Raw genomic sequence first — 19,943 nt, 5'->3', positions numbered from 1 at the left:
GGCGGTAGGAGAGCCAAGAAGCACCGCGCACGGCCGGAGGGACTGGATCAGCAGGCTCAATCGTAACGGAGCCCCGACTCCATGCAGCTTTCCTCCTCGGCTTCCAGGCCACGCCCCCACAAACACTAGGGTTTATATTTTCAAACAAAGTGATATTTTAATGTGATACTAAATTATTAAATTTCATATTGCTCTTAAACAAATAGCCCGTTTGTATCTAAAATAAATGTCTGTTCATTTTTAGAAGCTTTGAGTAGTGGGTATTTAATACAAAAATAGATTTATTTGACATTGGACATACATACACATAGTGCATATAAAGTGCCAGGTAAACTAAAATCTATATTATTTACCCTGTATCGAGATCCTGGGGGAACACTTGACCACTTTTCCTTTAAAGGCAGCTATGTATGCAGATCTATCACCTGCAGGAGAAGCATCAATATATAATTACACTACATTTAACTTTGGCTTACTGTGACTGGAGTGAGCTGGCTCGGGTCAGGGCGTGCTGCTAAGCTCTCTCTTCTTGCATGCCAAGTACCTGACTCTACTGCAGCCTGGATCAGCTGGGTGCCGGCTGCAGGACCATTAGGGCTGTGTGTGGGGGATAGAGAGTGCACCCTCCAGGTACTTGGATACAGGGCTGCTACTGTTCCATGGATACTTCCCCCGGCTCAGAGCAATGGGCAGAGATGTCATGATGTTATGATGTCTCTCCACATAGTGCAGGAGGTGGACCAGGGCAGAATGGAAGAAGAAGGGGGTTCCGGGGACAGCCAGGGCCGGGCACATCTAGCATATCATACAATGCAGCGGGCACCCAGCAACTGTACTTGTGGCGGTGGCTAGCAGGTAGGGGTCAGGCAGGAGAGCTGAGAACATATTGTATGATTTGCTATGGCAGGTGTCTGGCGCTCAGACCGGTTAGGCAGCATTGGAGCAGAGGCCATCCCATCCTCTCTGCAGCCCCAACTGTGAGAGAGGGAGGCCTGGGGCACATCTGAGCCAGCCCAGGCCCAGCGGGAAATGTCCTGACCTCCCAGTGGGCCAATTCATCCTGTGGATACTGCAAACACTGTGGTGCCTGTACAGTGTACACTGCAAATGATGCTGTGCCTGTATGGTGTACACTGCAAATCGCTGCTGTGCCTGTACGGTGTACACTGCAAATCGCTGCTGTGCCTGTACGGTGTACACTGCAAATCGCTGCTGTGCCTGTACGGTGTACACTGCAAATCACTGCTGTGCCTGTACGGTGTACACTGCAAATCGCTGCTGTGCCTATACGGTGTACACTGTAAAATGATGTCCGCGCCATGTTCCTGGTGACTTCTCTACCACACATGCGAATCTTTGAAGGAATCGGTGCTGCACCAGTTTCCCGATGATTGTTGTTCCTGCAGCACCAATGTGGGACTCTGTAAAAGTGAGTAGAATTATCTGTGTGCAGTGTGGGACCTCCTGGACCTGGGAGCCTGTGTGCACCTCACACCCTACAACCATTATGTAATATATATATATGCCAATTTCCTATCAGTACCTGTACAATTGGCCCCAGCACAAAACATCAGTGTGGAAACATATGAAACACACCCACTGGTATCTGAGTGTCAGAGTTCACTTACATTTCCCTTTCCTGCTGCCAGCGATGGCGTCTGCTGATCTGAGACAGGAGCTGGACTGTCCCATCTGCCTGAGCATTTATACAGATCCTGTGTCACTGAGATGTGGCCATAACTTCTGCCGGGTCCGTATTGATCGTGTACTGGATACACAGGAGGGGACTGGAGTTTATACTTGTCCTGAATGCAGAGCAGAATGTCAGTAGCGTCCTGCACTGATACGGAACATTCCTCTGTGTAACATAGTGGGGAGCTTCCTGTCTACTCGGCCAGATCAGGAGGAGACTGGGATCTTCTGCAATTATTGTATTCACTCTCCTGTACCTGCTGCTAAATCCTGTCTGATGTGTGAGGCTTCTCTGTGTGATAATCACCTGAGAGTACACAGCAAGTCAGCAGAATACATCTTGTCTGATCCCACCACTGCCCTGGGGAACAGGAAATGCTCCGTCCATAAGAAGATCCTGGAGTATTACTGCACTGAGGACGCTGCCTGTATCTGTGTGTCCTGCTCAGCTGGAAAACATCGGGGACACCAGGTGGAGTTCCTGGATGAGGCCTCTGAGAAGAAGAAGGAGAAGCTGAGAAATGTTCTGCAGAAACTGACCACAAAGAGAGAGGAAGCTGAGAAAAGAGTCCAGAGTCTGCAGGAGCGCAGGAGAGAAGTTCAGAGAAAAGCAGCTGGTGTAACAGAGACAGTCACTGCCCTGTTTAGAGACATCAGGAGACAGCTGGAAGACCTGGAGAAGAGAGTCCTGAGTGAGATCTCCAGGCAGGAACAGCGCATTTCACTCTCAGTCACTGATCTGATCCAGCAGCTGGAAATAAAGAAGGACGAGCTGTCCAGGAAGATGCGTCACATTGAGGAGCTGTGTAACATGTGTGACCCAGTGACTGTCTTACAGGAACCAGACACAGGTGACTTGTGTGATACTGAGGACACAGAGAGACATGATGACCAGGTCCATGGTGCAGGAGATCTGGATGTGGGTCTCATCTCAGGGACATTACACACATTATCTGATATAGTAACAGGGATCTATGTGCAGGAAGCTACAGACATATTACTGGATGTAACCACAGCTGGTAATAAGATACAGATCTCAGGTGACACAAAATCTGCATCTTGGTCACCAAAGCAGAGATATCCAGTAACACCACAGAGATTTGAATATCCTCAGGTACTAAGCACCAGGAAATTCTCCTCAGGGCGACATTATTGGGAAGTGGATATTAGTAAATCAGTGATATGGATGGTGGGGATGTGTTATCCCAGTATAGCCAGGAAAGGAGATCAGTCAGTCATTGGTAATAATAACAAGTCCTGGTGTGTGATTAGGAGGAATAATCAATACTCAGTGATACATGACAGTACAGAGATCCGGTTACCTGACAATATCCCCTGTGACAGAGTGAGGATATACCTGGATTATGAGGCAGGACAGCTGTCCTTTTACTCTTTGTGTGACCCCGTCAAACACTTACATACCTACACTGCCGCCCTCACTGAGCCCCTTCATGCTACATTATGTGTAGGTAGAGGCTGTATAACTATATCTGGGGGAGTCAGGAGCTGGGAGAAATTATCCAAAAACTGGTGACATTTACAGTGTGACAAGTGTATTGCTCCAGCCAAATATACATCTATATATCTATTATTAATTATGGGGATACACACGACTTGCTGACAATCAGTGTCGCACAAGCATAAAACCGTTTGCATAAAACCCTGAATCAGGCTCTATGTGTTTTGCCTGTGTTGGATAATTTAATACTGTTGGTGCAGATCCAGTTTTTGCTCATACAACAGAATAGTTTGATTAAGTAACCAAGAGCAACTTTTTGCATTTTCAGAGTGTGACCAGCCTATTATATGGCATTATACTTGTTGTAGCTCTCAGAATCACATTGTATACTAATATAAATATTATTAGGTCTGTATAATAACAGTGTAACATCTGATTCTACCAGTTAGTGACTCTAATGTACATTGCAAATGATGGGTTAGAACTGCGCTCTGCTGTATGGGCAGATGGGATGTGAGATGTATTGTTTGTGTCGGGGTGCTGCACCTTCCTAAAAGCAGGAGTACTGGGTCCTGTGTAACGATATAATGGGGTAGAGGGTGCGGAGGGTGCGCTCGCCCTAGGGGTGTAATGCTGGAGTAATAGTGTGTTGTGGTCTTTTGTGTTCGATGTTGTTTGTGGAGTGATGGGGTGTAGGGAGGGAAGGGGGTCTAATGGACTGGAGGTGGTGGGTGAGGAAATGAAGACAGAGGCAGAAATGGGGGCCAAAGGGTTTATTGGAAAAAAACAGTACTAATCCTGTTTGGTCCCAGGCACCCAGGTGGGGTGAGCGATCCACTTGGGGGTGTGTGTGGGTGGAGACTGGGGAGGTGAGTGGACCCTTTTAGGGGGCTCCTTTCCATGCAGTTCAATAGATCGGCACGTTACCCCTGCTGGACCTTTGGTCAACAGTCTTAGGATGTCTCGGGGGGAGGGGAGTGGTGGGTTGGCAGCGGGTCTGGCGGTTGTGGATGTACACCCTGGCGGCGTCCCGCGCAGGGGTATAAGTCTCGGAGTCACTTACCTACCGGTAGGATTTGTTGGTGAAAAAGGCTTGGGCTGCTGGTAGCTGGTGTTAGTTTCCTTTTGCAGATGCGGTGTTGGATGGCTGTTGCGGTGTCAGCGGTTGGAGGAAGCTCTGTGTGTGGTAGTGGCTTGCTGGTGCACTGTGGGGCTTGGTGCACCGCGTTGCTGGCGTTCTGTTCCCGCTGCCTGGTGGGTGCCTGCTGGTGTGGATCGCTTAGGGATTGCTGCTGGACGAACAGCTGTGAGTGGAGCTGGTGTTGGTGTTGGTTGCTCCCAGGGGGCGGTGCGTGGTCGCCTGGGTCTAGCAGGTGGAGTGGTGATCAAGAGGGGTGCGAAGGGCTTTGCTAGGTGTGATGCCCAGCGCGGCCCTGCGGGTGGTGGGTGGAGAGGGTTCTGGAAGCAGCAAGGCTCGACCGAGTTCTCCGCAGGAATGAAGCGCTCTGGTGTAAGCTGGCTGTGGTGTCAGAATGTAGGGGGTCTCCAACGCGTTTCGGCAGGGGCTCTGCCTTCTTCAATAAACCCTTTGGCCCCCATTTCTGCCTCTGTCTTCATTTCCTCACCCACCACCTCCAGTCCATTAGACCCCCTTCCCTCTAATGTACATTGCTGTATGACCAGCCTATTATATGGCATTATACATGTTGTAGCTCTCAGAGTCACATTGTATACTAATATAAATACTATTAGTGTGTCTGTATAATAACAGTGTAACATCTGATTATACCAGTCAGTGACTATATTATTATTATTATTAGCATTTATTTATATGGCGCCACAAGTGTTCCGCAGCGCCTTACAAAGTACAAAAACAAATTGTATACAAGTGACTTACAGAACAATACAATACAGGACATGGATAATATATATTGCTACATTAGTGACCATATCACCCAGATAAGCAACAGAGCATAAGCAACCAAGTGTTAGGTGCCCTAGTGGTGAGTAACAAGTAAATGACACTATAGTAAGGAGAAGCACAAGAGGGTAGCAGCCTATTATATGGCATTATTCATGTTGTAGCTCTCAGAATCACATTGTATACTAATATAAATACTATTAGTGTCTGTATAATAACAGTGTAACCTCTGATTATACCAGTCAGTGACTATAATGTACATTGCTGTGTGACCAGCCTATTATATGGCATTATACATGTTGTAGCTCTCAGAATCACATTGTATACTAATATAAATACTATTAGTGTCTGTATAATAACAGTGTAACCTCTGATTATACCAGTCAGTGACTATAATGTACATTGCTGTGTGACCAGCCTATTATATGGCATTATACATGTTGTAGCTCTCAGAATCACATTGTATACTAATATAAATACTATTAGTGTCTGTATAATAACAATGTAACATCTGATTATACCAGTCAGTGACTATAATCTACATTGCTGTGTAACCAGCCTATTATATGGCATTATACATGTTGTAGCTCTCAGAATCACATTGTATACTTATATAAATACTATTAGTGTGTCTGTATAATAACAGTGTAACATCTGATTATACCAGTCAGTGACTATATTATTATTATTATTAGCATTTATTTATATGGCGCCACAAGTGTTCCGCAGCGCCTTACAAAGTACAAAAACAAATTGTATACAAGTGACTTACAGAACAATACAATACAGGACATGGATAATATATATTGCTACATTAGTGACCAGGGCCGCAACTAGGGGGGGGCTAGAGGTGCACGTGCACTGGGTGGGGATTGCGGGGGAGGAGAAAAAAGCTGACTCAGCTATCCGGCGGCCATCCGAAAATGTCCGCCGCCAAAGAGGAGACAAATGCTAGAGGTCCTTACTGGACCTCTAGTGTCCGTCTCCTCCTTGGTGGCAGCCATTTTTGGATGGCCGTTTTCAGCAGATTCCAAACGGACTAGCCATCCGCATGGACTCTGCTGAAAACGGCCATCCAAAAATGGCCACCGCCAAGGAAGAGACAGATGCTAGAGGTCCTACTGGACCTCTAGTGTCTGTTAGCAGAGCGCAATGCACACAGCATTCCCAGAAGTGCCGGGAATGCTGGCGCTGCCTGGAGAAGATGCTGAAAGCTGCATCTTCTCCCGTGAAATCCCCTGGCAATGAGCATAAACCCCCCTGGAAATGAGCATAAACCCCACTAGAAACGAGCATAAACCCCACTGGAAACGAGCATGTAACCCCTGGAAATGAGCATGAAACCCCTGGCAACGAGCATGGCACCCCTGGTAATGAGCATAAATCTCCTGGCAATGAGCATAAAACCCCATGGCAATGAGCATAAAACCCCATGGCAACGAGCATGTAACCCCATGGCAACGAGCATGTAACCCCCTGGCAACGAGCATGTAACCCCTGGCAACGAACATGGCACCCCTGGCAATGAGCATAAGTCCCCTGACAATGAGCATGAAACCCCCATGGCAATGAGCATGAAACCCCATGGCAATGAGCATGTAACCCCTGGCAACGAGCATAAACCCCCTGGCAATGAGCAGGTAATTTTAAAGTAATTAGAAGCCTTACTGTAGGATATAAAATGATGTCGGGCAAATATGTAAGTGGCACTTTGGTAATAGACATTACAGTGTGTGGCATAATGTGTAATGAGCATTATGGTGCATGGAATAATGTAAGTCACTATACCAGAGACGTCTGGGTAGTGCACTGCCTTATGGAGGAGCAAGGACAAAATCCAGGTACAGGAAGGGAGGGGGCGCAAAATTGCTGTCTTGCACCGGGTGACGGATATCCTAGTTTCGGCCCTGTAGTGACCATATCACCCAGATAAGCAACAGAGCATAAGCAACCAAGTGTTAGGTGCCCTAGTGGTGAGTAAGAAGTAAATGACACTATAGTAAGGAGAAGCACAAGAGGGTAGCAGCCTATTATATGGCATTATTCATGTTGTAGCTCTCAGAATCACATTGTATATTAATATAAATACTATTAGTGTCTGTATAATAACAATGTAACATCTGATTATACCAATCAGTGACTATAATGTACATTGCTGTGTGACCAGCCTATTATATGGCATTATACATGTTGTAGCTCTCAGAGTCACATTGTATACTAATATAAATACTATGAGTGTCTGTATAATAACAGTGTAACATCTGATTATACCAGTTTGTGACTATAATGTACATTGCTGTGTGACCAGCCTATTATATGGCATTATACATGTTGTAGCTCTCAGAGTCACATTGTATACTAATATAAATACTATTAGTGTCTGTATAATAACAATGTAACATCTGATTATACCAGTCAGTGACTATAATGTACATTGCTGTGTAACCAGCCTATTATATGGCATTATACATGTTGTAGCTCTCAGAGTCACATTGTATACTAATATAAATACTATTAGTGTCTGTATAATAACAATGTAACATCTGATTATACCAGTCAGTGACTATAATGTACATTGCTGTGTGACCAGCCTATTATATGACATTATACATGTTGTAGCTCTCAGAATCACATTGTATACTAATATAAATACTATTAGTGTCTGTATAATAACAATGTAACATCTGATTATACCAGTCAGTGACTATAATGTACATTGCTGTGTAACCAGCCTATTATATGGCATTATACATGTTGTAGCTCTCAGAATCACATTGTATACTAATATAAATACTATTAGTGTCTATATAATAAGTGTAACGTCTGATTATACCAGTCAGTGACTATAATGTACATTGCTGTGTGACCAGTCTATTATATGGCATTATACATGTTGTAGCTCTCAGAATCACATTGTATACTAATATAAATACTATTAGTGTCTGTATAATAACAGTGTAACGTCTGATTATACCAGTCAGTGACTATAATGTACATTGCTGTGTGACCAGCCTATTATATGGCATTATACATGTTGTAGCTCTCAGAATCACATTGTATACTAATATAAATACTATTAGTGTGTCTGTATAATAACAGTGTAACATCTGATTATACCAGTCAGTGACTATAATGTACATTGCTGTGTGACCAGCCTATTATATGGCATTATACATGTTGTAGCTCTCAGAATCACATTGTATACTAATATAAATACTATTAGTGTCTATATAATAAGTGTAACGTCTGATTATACCAGTCAGTGACTATAATGTATATTGCTGTGTGACCAGCCTATTATATGGCATTATACATGTTGTAGCTCTCAGAATCACATTGTATACTAATATAAATACTATTAGTGTGTCTGTATAATAACAGTGTAACCTCTGATTATACCAGTCAGTGACTATAATGTACATTGCTGTGTGCCCAGCCTATTATATGGCATTATACTTGTAGCTCTCAGAATCACATTGTATACTAATATAAATACTATTAGTGTGTCTGTATAATAACAGTGTAACATCTGATTATACCAGTCAGTGACTATAATGTACATTGCTGTGTAACCATCCTATTATATGGCATTATACATGTTGTAGCTCTCAGAATCACATTGTATACTAATATAAATACTATTAGTGTGTCTGTATAATAACAGTGTAATGTCTGATTATACCAGTCAGTGACTATAATGTACATTGCTGTGTGACCAGCCTATTATATGGCATTATACATGTTGTAGCTCTCAGAATCACATTGTATACTAATATAAATACTATTAGTGTGTCTATATAATAACAGTGTAACGTCTGATTATACCAGTCAGTGACTATAATGTACATTGCTGTGTAACCAGCCTATTATATGGCATTATACATGTTGTAGCTCTCAGAGTCACATTGTATACTAATATAAATACTATTAGTGTCTTTATAATAACAATGTAACATCTGATTATACCAGTCAGTGACTATAATGTACATTGTTGTGTGACCAGCCTATTATATGGCATTATACATGTTGTAGCTCTCAGAATCACATTGTATACTAATATAAATACTATTATTGTCTGTATAATAACAATGTAACATCTGATTATACCAGTCAGTGACTATAATGTACATTGCTGTGTGACCAGCCTATTATATGACATTATACATGTTGTAGCTCTCAGAATCACATTGTATACTAATATAAATACTATTAGTGTCTGTATAATAACAATGTAACATCTGATTATACCAGTCAGTGACTATAATGTACATTACTGTGTGACCAGCCTATTATATGGCATTATACATGTTGTAGCTCTCAGAATCACATTGTATACTAATATAAATACTATTAGTGTCTATATAATAAGTGTAACGTCTGATTATACCAGTCAGTGACTATAATGTACATTGCTGTGTAACCAGCCTATTATATGGCATTATACATGTTGTAGCTCTCAGAGTCACATTGTATACTAATATAAATACTATTAGTGTCTGTATAATAACAGTGTAACATCTGATTATACCAGTCAGTGACTATAATGTACATTGCTGTGTAACCAGCCTATTATATGGCATTATACATGTTGTAGCTCTCAGAGTCACATTGTATACTAATATAAATACTATTAGTGTCTGTATAATAACAGTGTAACATCTGATTATACCAGTCAGTGACTATAATGTACATTGCTGTGTAACCAGCCTATTATATGGCATTATACATGTTGTAGCTCTCAGAGTCACATTGTATACTAATATAAATACTATTAGTGTCTGTATAATAACAGTGTAACCTCTGATTATACCAGTCAGTGACTATAATGTACATTGCTGTGTGACCAGCCTATTATATGGCATTATACATGTTGTAGCTCTCAGAATCACATTGTATACTAATATAAATACTATTAGTGTGTCTGTATAATAACAGTGTAACCTCTGATTATACCAGTCAGTGACTATAATGTACATTGCTATGTGCCCAGCCTATTATATGGCATTATACTTGTAGCTCTCAGAATCATATTGTATACTAATATAAATACTATTAGTGTGTCATCATCATGTAACAGAGGGCCAGATAATACATAGTAACATATGTTTTGGGGCTGGACAAAATGTGAGTTTCCCTTATTAAAATTTGCATCATTAATATGGTTTCTTTAGAATTGTTGCCTTACTGAAGATTACTGTCCTCCAGTCTTTTCTTCTAATAGTACCAGTGGTCCTACCATCCTATTTGTGTGTCTCCAGCCCATTCCCCCCATGTGCCCCTCCAGTGCTATTCCCCTGCTTTTTTCCAGTGCCACCCCCTGCTTCTCTCCAGGACCATCATCCTGTGTCTCCCCAGTGCCAGGGGCGTATCTATAATGGGTGCAGGGTGTGCGGGGCACACAGGCCCCTGGGTCAAGGGGGGCCCCGCACCGCACACCCTGCACCCATAGTTTTACTTACCTCTCTGGAGTCCCACGTTGGTCCTGGGCTGAAAAAACTATTGGAAAATGGCCACCGTGGCCATTTTCCCGTTGTTTGCGCATGCGCAGTAAAGGAAAAATGGCTGCCACGGCCATTTTCTCGGTGACCTGTGCATATTTTATAGACTCTGGGTGCACTCTAGTGCCCAGAGTCTATAACTCCAGCGCTGGGCGCGCACAACTCAGTGCGCTGCCGGCTGCCGGATAGAGAGGAGGGGGCCCATGTCGGAGACTGCACACGGGTCCCCTCCTCTCTAGAAACACCCCTGCCCAGTGCCATCATCCTGCATCTCCCCAGTGCCATCATCCTGCATCTCCCCAGTGCCATCATCCTACATCCCTCCCCAATGCCATCATCCAGCATCTTCCCTGCGCCATCATCCTGTATCCCTCCCCAATGCCATCATCCAGCATCTTCCTTGCACCATCATCCTACGTCCCTCCCCTTGCCATCTTCATGGTCTCCCCAGTGCCATCATCCTGCATCTCCCGAGGGCCATCATCCTGTATTCCTCCCCAGTGCCATCATTCAGCATCTTCCCTGCGCCATCATCCTGCATCCCTCCCCAATGCCATCATCCAGCATCTTCCCTGCGCCATCATCCTGTATCCCTCCCCAATGCCATCGTCCAGCATCTTCCTTGCACCATCTTCCTGCTTCCCTCCCCTTGCCATCTTCCTGCATCTTCCCAGTGCCATCATCCTGCATCTCCCCAGCACCATCTTCAATCTCCCCAAAGCCATCCTCCTGCCTTAGAACATAATAGCAACCTCCCAAGGTAGATCATAATCTCCCCTTATCAATATATAACCCCTCTCCACCTCAGACAGATCATTTCCCCCAGGCTGCACTACTAGCTGTGAGAGGCAGCCAGCGGGCAACCTGTCATGCAAGAAATGACCGGGTGATACGCTAAGGGGGCAGGGCCACAGATGACAAGTGGCCTCACACACCAATCGGCCCACTGATTGGTACAGTATGTGTGGCCACTTGTAAATAATGGCCAATCCACCCCTGTACATAAATATAGTATAGTATTTTATTTGCACATAGATACTGTATATATCTATCTATATATATATATTTATACACGGGTTGGAGCTCAGGTGCACAGCAGTCAGAATCTCGATGCTGGCATCCTCAACCCTCCCCCTAGTGCCTAACCTTAACCCCTAACCATTCCCCTAACCCCACTATTCACCTCATACCCGAATTTCAACTACCTCCCACTACACACATATGTAAGAGGGGTGCGGTGCCTGCTGCCGTGCAGGCGTACTCTCGTGGCTTACCTGGCATCGCATCATTCACCTTCAGGTCGTATGATGACCAGATGGTCCTGGTATACCAAACTGGACAAGGACACAATGATCTAGGAGGAAGGAGATGATGTGAGAGCCGTCCTTCCTCAACACAGACCGACGCAACCTACCGAACCGAGAACCACTTGAAACAGGGATTTGGGTTTTAAGTGAAGATCATCACTAGCACTTTTGGTCTGAGATCCCGAGTTTCACCTCTAGGTGCTCGAACACCAGTTGAAGACTCGTCCTTGCACCAGAATGTAAGGTCCTCTGACCGCCCCGAAGGAAGAAAGACAGGAAGAGACAGACAGTAAGAGCCAGTACACACATAGATGTTTCTCAATCGTGTCCTCTCTTGTTCTTCATCTGCTTACTTGCTTACAGGTGGCTGTAAGAAGATAACCAAACACCACAGCCATGCAGGGACTAAACCTAACTTAAGTGTGTCACACCACTACACTAACCACAACAACATCACCCTCAACCTTCTGTGTGTGTTGCGGCACAACATTTAACATCTATCAGTTCTAACACGTTTGCCCTGCATGTAATAACAACCACAATAATAGACGGGACCTTTACAACAAGAGTAAATCACAGTACTGTCCATTTAAGTGTTGTCTACTGTACCTGCCTAACTAGAGCTGGCCAGTTCCTCTTCTAGCTGTTAAAAAAAACATTGCTTTAGTGGGAGCCTGACAACTTTCCACAGGGTATAGGTTTCCTATGGGTGCAGGGGGCTGGGCCACTCCTCCACACAAGGTATACAACCAGAGGGTGGGAGCCGCAGAGGTGATGACACACCTCTGATACATGTATATATATTTATGAAGGCCCACTATCCAATTATAATTTTAGCAACCTGTGCCCTCTGCCCAGTCACTCTCAAGGGCTCAGTGCCCTGGGGCTAGTGCCCAGGGTCTTACAGGTGGCTTTGGTTATTAGCCTACCTATTTTTACCATTGGTCTGGGTCTAATGCCCAGACCCACTCACAATGGGCTCAGGCTCTTGGGGCTGCCTTGTGGCGTGGGCCTAATGCCCAGGGCCACTTTATACCTTTAGGGTGGACACGGGCAGGACCACCCACCTACTTACACAATTACTGACCTGGGCCTAATACCCAGGCCACTCACACCTAGTTGGGGCAAAGGCCTTCTATAAGGTCTAATGCCCTCTACAGAGCCCGGGCCTAGTGCCCGCCTATCAGTGGCACAAACAGTACCCTGGGCCTAATACTCAAAACACTATATCATGTGCACGTGTGGAAGGCTGTGCTGGGATCACGTGTTTGATCCCAGCATCAGCCAAGGTGCAGGGGCAGGCAGAAGGGATGTGTCCTCTGCGGGACACATCCGTTGCCGGCGCTGGGACAGTAATGTCCCTAGCGTCGGTACAGATACCGCGGGCACCTGGTGAAGGGACCGCCTGGTCCCTTTCACCAGTACCGGCGGTACTTTGGCGCCGGGAGAGGCTTGGCTCCGGGCGCAAGCTCAGCGGAGCTTGGCGCCTGGCAGCCAAGAAGCGGCGGGTAGCCGGCACCGGGAGAGAGTACCTGCTCCCAGCGCCGGTCAGGCGTTCCGTGCGACGGGCGTTTGGCTCTGGCCACGAGCCAAACCTGGCTCGCGGGCCAGCAGCCAATCAGAGGCGGACGCGACAAGCCAATCGCGGCTCGCCGCGTCATAGCCCCGCCCACTCGCGCCGTCTTGTATTAGACGGCGCCGAGCGGGAAAAGTCAGTTCGGCGGAGAGGGAGGAGAGAAGACCTCCCGAAGAGCGGAAGATCGGCGCGGCAACAGGGGCGGCAGTCGCGGAAGAGGCCAGAAGACGCCGCTGTCAAGAAAGAAGACAGGCGGCGCCGGCTGGAAGAAGAGAAGAAGAGGCGGCGCCGCTGGCCAGGACGGGCCAGCGGCCAAAGAATGCAGCTGGGGACTGGAGAGGACTGCGGGGGAGGAAAGTAAAAGAGCATCACGAAGTTCCCCCCCGCAGCCTCTTCCAACGTAGCAGGTAGGCCCTCCGTGAGGCCCACCATATACCCCCCTCCCTAGACTGCCAGGATTGTCGGGCGCTAGGCCCGTGGAGCATTGTCGGGCACTAGGCCCGTGGGCAATTAGTCGGACACAAGGCCCGGGGGACAGTAGCTGGCATTAGGCCCAATAAAAGGATTGGCCCGTAATAAGGTGTGAGTGGCCTGGGTACTAGGCCCAGGCCACTAAATGATCGAGTAGGCGGGCACCAGGCCCGTGGCCATAAATCAGGCGTAGGCCTGTACCCATACAGGAGGGCACTAGGCCCTATATCTGAGCCCCAATAAAAGTGGTCTGGACATTAGGCCCAGGCCACTACCAGAGCCCACCGTTAGGCAGGCCACTAGGCCTGAGCTGCAAAATAGAGCGGGACTCTGGGCAGTAGGCCCAAGTCCCTTGAGTACCCTGCAGTAGGCAGCCATAAGCCCTGAGCCGCTGGTAAGACCCTGGGCGTTAGGTCCAGGGCCCTGAGCCCATTAGGTAGCCCCCGCATAGATGATTAGAGGTGTGAGCAGTGGTGGAGAGCTGTACGGCTTCCACCCATGAGGTAGTGGTTTCCCCAGTCACCGAGAAGAGGAGCTGGCCAGCTCTAGGTAGGTAGCAGACATTTAAAGAGACAGTACCGTGTTTTGCTCTTGTATATTTGGTCTGTGATTGGTGTTCCGTGCAGGGCAAAAGTTTAGTTGTTGTTATATCTGTCGCACTACACACACCGTAGGTTGAGGGTGATGACGTTTAGTATGTGTAGTTGCTTGACATAGGTTTAGGCCCTGCACGGCTGTGTGGTGTATCTCCTTACAGGGACCTGTAGGCGAGTGAGCGGACGAATAGCAAGAGTGGACACGGTGAGGAATATCTGTGTGTACTGTCTCTCCCTGTTTGTTTGTCACTATCTATCTCTCCTTCCTTCTGGGCGGACAGTGAAACTTGCAACCCGGTGCAAGGACGGATCTTCACCTGGTGCGTGAGTACCGATAGGTGAAAATTCGGGATCTGAGGCCAAAAGTGCCAATGATGATCTTCACTTAAAACTTGAATTTATCCCCCGGTTCGGTAGGGCGCATCGGTCGACGTGAGGAAGGACGGTACTCACCTCGTCTCCTTCCCCCCCCCTAGGTCATCGTGTCCGTGCTCTATTTGGAGGTTCCAGGACCGTCTGCTCAACACACGGCCTGAAGGTGAGAGGGTGCGACGCAAGGTAAGTAACAGACGTACACCTGCACGGCAGCAGGCTTTGCACCGCACCCACCCCTCACACACGGGCCCATGATATAGTGTTTTAACGATGGCACAGGCCTAAGGCTTGACTTTACCCCCACGGGCCTAGTGCCGACACCTGGTGGTTTAGAGAGGGCTTAATGATAGGCCTCTCAGAGGGCCTACTTGTATGGTGGGAGAGGCTGCGGGGAGAAGCTTCTTTACCTATTTTACATTCCAGCCCCGCAGTCCTCTACGGTCCTCAGCTGCATTCTTCTGCCACTTGCACATTCTGGCCAGTGGCACCGCCTCTTCTTTTCTGCCTCCAACCACCGGACTAACTGCTCCCGCTCTGCAGTGTCTAATATAACACACCGTGACTGGGCGGGGCTATAATGCGGCGAGCCATGACTGGAACGCTGCAGCTGCCTGCTATTGGCTACTGGCCTGCAGCTTCCTCCACTGGACCATCACTGGCAACAAATACTCCGTCCCAGTGCCGGCTTCCCACCGCCTCAACTTACCCAGGGCTGGGAGCAGAAGCAGATACAGGTGGCAGAGGCACACAATGGGATGGTAGGAGCAAATGTACAGCTGAGGAACTGAATGCTATTATATAGTCCAGCCAGGTCAGCAGGGGGAGGAGGAGAAGGGAGGAGCTGTAAGGTACCTAGGGGTGGGGCAACATGTAGAGGCTTTGGGAGAGGAAAGTGAAACTAAAGGCTCATACACACTAGATCAGGGGTGGGGAACCTTTTTTCTGCAGAGGGCCATTTTGATATATATAACATTATTTGCGGGCCCGATGCAGACCACGCCCCCTCCTTGTGATGTCACACGGGGACATGGCCACAATTGCCAGTGATTACAGCAATGCCAGGAGCATCCTGAGGATGCTCCGGGGAGCTGTATGGGCAGCGGTGTGACATCTGTAGCATCCTAAGGACACTCTAGGTAGCACCGCTGCATAGATTCTGGCTGCTGGGTACCATTCCAGGCACACTGCTAGCCAGATGAGGCTAGCAGAAAAAAGCTCCGAGGGCCAGACCAAATGATTCCGAGGGCCTTATACGGCCCCCGGGCCTGAGGTGCCCCAACCCTGCCCTAGACCTTGTGCTGTATGAACGAAATTGGTGAAAGATTTCCCTTGAACTTTCTGTAGTGCAGGACAAATGATATTAAGTGTACACACTGAAAGATATCTTCAAAGATATCTTTCAGTGAAGTCATCATACCACATCTCTGAACAGGCAATTCTTGACGATATCATGTACGGACGACAAAAAACATCGTTAACGACCTGCTGGAGCACGCATCGTTGGTCGTTCACTGCATACACACTGATCGATATGAACGATATATCATTGAACGATATCGTTATCATCCATATTGGCCCTCATTCAGAGCCGCACGTTAACAACAGTACGCTCGTTGCGTTCCGATGTTGACTAACCGCGCATGCGTCGGTGTTACACCGCGCATGTGCGTACGGCAGATTGCGAGCTTTTTTTCTCTCGTTCCTAAAATAGCGTACAGGAAGTGACATGTCAAATGTGATTGACAGAACAGGGCGTTTTTGGGTGTTGACGGGGGTGGAGATGACAAAACGCAGGCGTGGCGAAGCGTTTTTGGGGCGTACATACATTAGCAGATGCGAACGTCAAATGTGTTCGGACCGTCTCATACGTCACTGAAACATCCGCTTTCCCTTCAAAATGCTCGCACAGCTTAGGGTCAGGATTACTCGACCACATTGGCGATGGCCTTCTCCTCCGTCCCGGGACTCCACGATGGTGCAGCGATTAATCGCGGCTGGTCAGTAAAGTAATTAGTGTTGGATTGAAATCCGGCTTGGTATGTGTTTGGAAAGCAGTTTATTGGGATAGCACAAAAGCGTACGCAGGTGGAAATCAGAGCTGCTAATGTCATGATTACATAATCAATTAGCGTACATTTTTGGGCTTTTATTTTGGCCACAATTTGGTGGTTATGGCCTATTGTAAAAATAATGTCATCATCTTTTAATTAGCTCCCCTTTTTTTTGGTTTACTGTGGAATTTGCATCGCTATGTGTTTTTTTAAACGTTCCTTAAAGAGGCCTTTTTTTTAACAAAAGAGGGTCAGTTTTTGCGTTTAAGGCCAGGATTAAATGTAACCCATTTGTACAATAATGTCACAATACAATGTCAGTTTTTTTTTTTAAATTTATTGTTTACACACAAACAAATTGGCATAATATTGTATTGCCTTTTTTTGTGGCCAAGATATTTGATAAAAAAAAAAAAAAAACATAACTACTAACATAATCGTAAATACAAAATTTAAAAACATTTCACAAGAAAGGAGAGGGAAGTTTTGACCAGAAAGGAATATGAGCCAAGCACAGAAGGAAAGTGGGAAAAGTCGCCATTGCTGTCACCGTTTTCTCGCCCGTTTGGCTGGGTGAGGGTGGGCGCCAGACCGGGTCCGGGATGCCATCGGGCTGGCCTGTCCAGAGGCAGATGTTGTGGCCTCTGGACTAGGCACAGGGCTAGGCACATTTGGAGGATTGCCTGATGTTGTGCCAGAGGTAGAGGATCTGGATGTTCCGGCAGGAAGGGAGGTCGGCTCCACCATGTGCTGGCGAACGAGCTGCTCCAGGGCATCGGCGATGCGGATGTTGGCCCTGGTATTTTCCGCCAGGGCCTGAGCAATGGTCACGTTGGCCGCAGCATTTTGCTCCAGGGCCTCAGCCACCCGTATCAGACTGGCGTCCATCCTCTGCAGAATCTCCGTATGGCAATCCGATTTAAAATTGAGTTCTGTGAGGAGGCCCACTGCCTGCGAGGGGGCACGCCCTGGACTGGCTTCTGCAGGGTCCTCAGCCGGATGTACTGGTTCCTCCCCTGCAGAGTCAGCAGAAATTCTGCGGCCAAGGCTCCCCTCTGGAGCAGACTCATCCGCCTCTGTCTCTGTTAGGAAATTGGAGAAAAGACTCACATTAGAATCTACATATTGGCACAATAGCATTTCTGAGTTGGTGACATCACAAAACTTACCTTGGCCAACATGAGGAGCCGCAAAGTCTGGCATGTCCGTATCCATGTTGGACACGCCAAACACCTCCACAGCCTGCACACACCCCTGTGCCATCTCTTCTAAGTCTGTCAACTCCAATGACACAGGGGTGGGACCCCCACCTGTCCCCCTTGCATGCCTAGCCCTGTCGGCAAGTTTTTGTTTTAGACGATATTTGAAGTCTGCCCATCTGTGGAATGAATTTGGAACCATTATCCTTTTTTTTACAATGGGGTTTGTTTATAGGATGGGAAAGTGTTTACTTACCGCCGTTTGACATCCCGGGCTAGACGGACATAATCACCCACCCTATTGACAGCAACGGCGACCTCCTCCCACATTCTCCACTTCTGGCTTTGGCTCCACTTCTGGCTTTGGCTCATATTCCTGGCTGCCTGGGGCAGGATGTCAACGCACTTCTGGATCAAAACCTCCATCTCCTTGCTTGTGAAATGTGGCTGCCTTTTTTTTTTTGCAGCTTTGGCGGGTTGACTGGGGCCAGCAGTCTCTTCCATGTCATCCTCCTCACCTATTTGGGTAAATATGCAGATTTAGCCACTTCACAACTTGCACAATATTATGTTTTAAAATACTCATTGACACAAAATGCATGAAGGCCTTACCGCCGCAATTTTGACCATTGTTTCCCTGGTTTGAAGCCATGTCTCTGCTTCCAGCATGAAATCATCCAGAAATTCTATGTGATTTCGTGACGTATTTATACATGCGTCGTTAGTTTGCGGCCGCATCATTGATTGTGCGTCCCTATGATTCATCCTTAATTTGTGCGGGAAAATAAACACTATTTATGGCTTGGTGTGTGTGGATTCGAGGTGGGGTTGTTGGAGTGTTGTTGGTTAAGTGGTTTGGATTTGGTTGGTTGGTTGCGTTTGGAGGATTTTGGAGAGTTGTTTTTTTGTTTGTTTTTGCTACATTTCTTTGGTTTTTCCGTTCGCATTTTTTTCATTTTTTCAACATCCTTTCCTGATTTGGTAAGTTTTGTGCATTCAAATTTGTGGCCAATTGGTGTATTCTTCTGTTTTGTGGTTAGTTAATTTGTTTAACACTCATTTCATCTTTTTTAGTTTTTTTTTGTTTTCGGACCCAAAGAAGTTTTTTGAGGACATCTTATATATTCGAGTTGGGTAAGTCCATTTTTTGTCTTGCATTTGCGAATGAATTACGGCATTTTTGACTGTTGGTGTAGCGCCTTGCATTTGCGAATGAATTACTGCATTTTTGACTGTTGGTGTAGTGACTTGCATTTGCGAATAATTTACCGCATTTTTGACTGTTGGTGTAGTGACTTGCATTTGCGAATAATTTACCGCATTTTGGACTGTTGGTGTAGTGACTTGCATTTGCGAATAATTTACCGCATTTTGGACGGCTTATTCATCATATAATCCAGTTTTGCTTTTCCCTTTTCCATTTTTTGGGTCCATTTGAACCCTATTTGACGTACGGTGTGCAATGTAGTTTTCATCGATGGCCAAATGTGTTTTTCCGTTATTTTCTGTGTTGGCTTGCAACAATTTTTAACCAAAAAAAAAACCCTTTAAATTTTTGACGTCTCATTGTTGCCTTTTTTACAGTTTATACGTATCATGACAATACCCCGGCATGTAAGCAGCTATGGATGGTATCAGAAAGCTAAGTTGTTTTTTCTTACTTTTGGGGTGGGTCAAAAGCCTTACATTGTAAACTTTGAATTTCAGGTAGATCTGGGGCGAATTGTTCTGGCCCTGCTCCCGGAAGACGACCAACCTCAAACTCGTCCCAGGCGTAGGCATCGTAGGCATGCAAGGC

The 19,943-nt window shown here is 46.4% G+C and overlaps 1 pseudogene; it reads left to right on the top strand.

Moving 5' to 3' along the window:
• Window positions 1-1,651: 1,651 nt before the first annotated feature.
• Window positions 1,652-2,715, top strand: LOC148504593 (E3 ubiquitin/ISG15 ligase TRIM25-like; annotated as a pseudogene).
• Window positions 2,716-19,943: the final 17,228 nt, after the last annotated feature.

The sequence above is a fragment of the Taudactylus pleione genome, unplaced genomic scaffold, assembly GCF_031769625.1.
Source record: "Taudactylus pleione unplaced genomic scaffold, aTauple2 ptg000465l, whole genome shotgun sequence".
NCBI lineage: Eukaryota > Metazoa > Chordata > Amphibia > Anura > Myobatrachidae > Taudactylus > Taudactylus pleione.
Note: the sequence above shows the minus strand (reverse complement) of the source record. Positions and strands in the feature narration are given on the sequence as shown.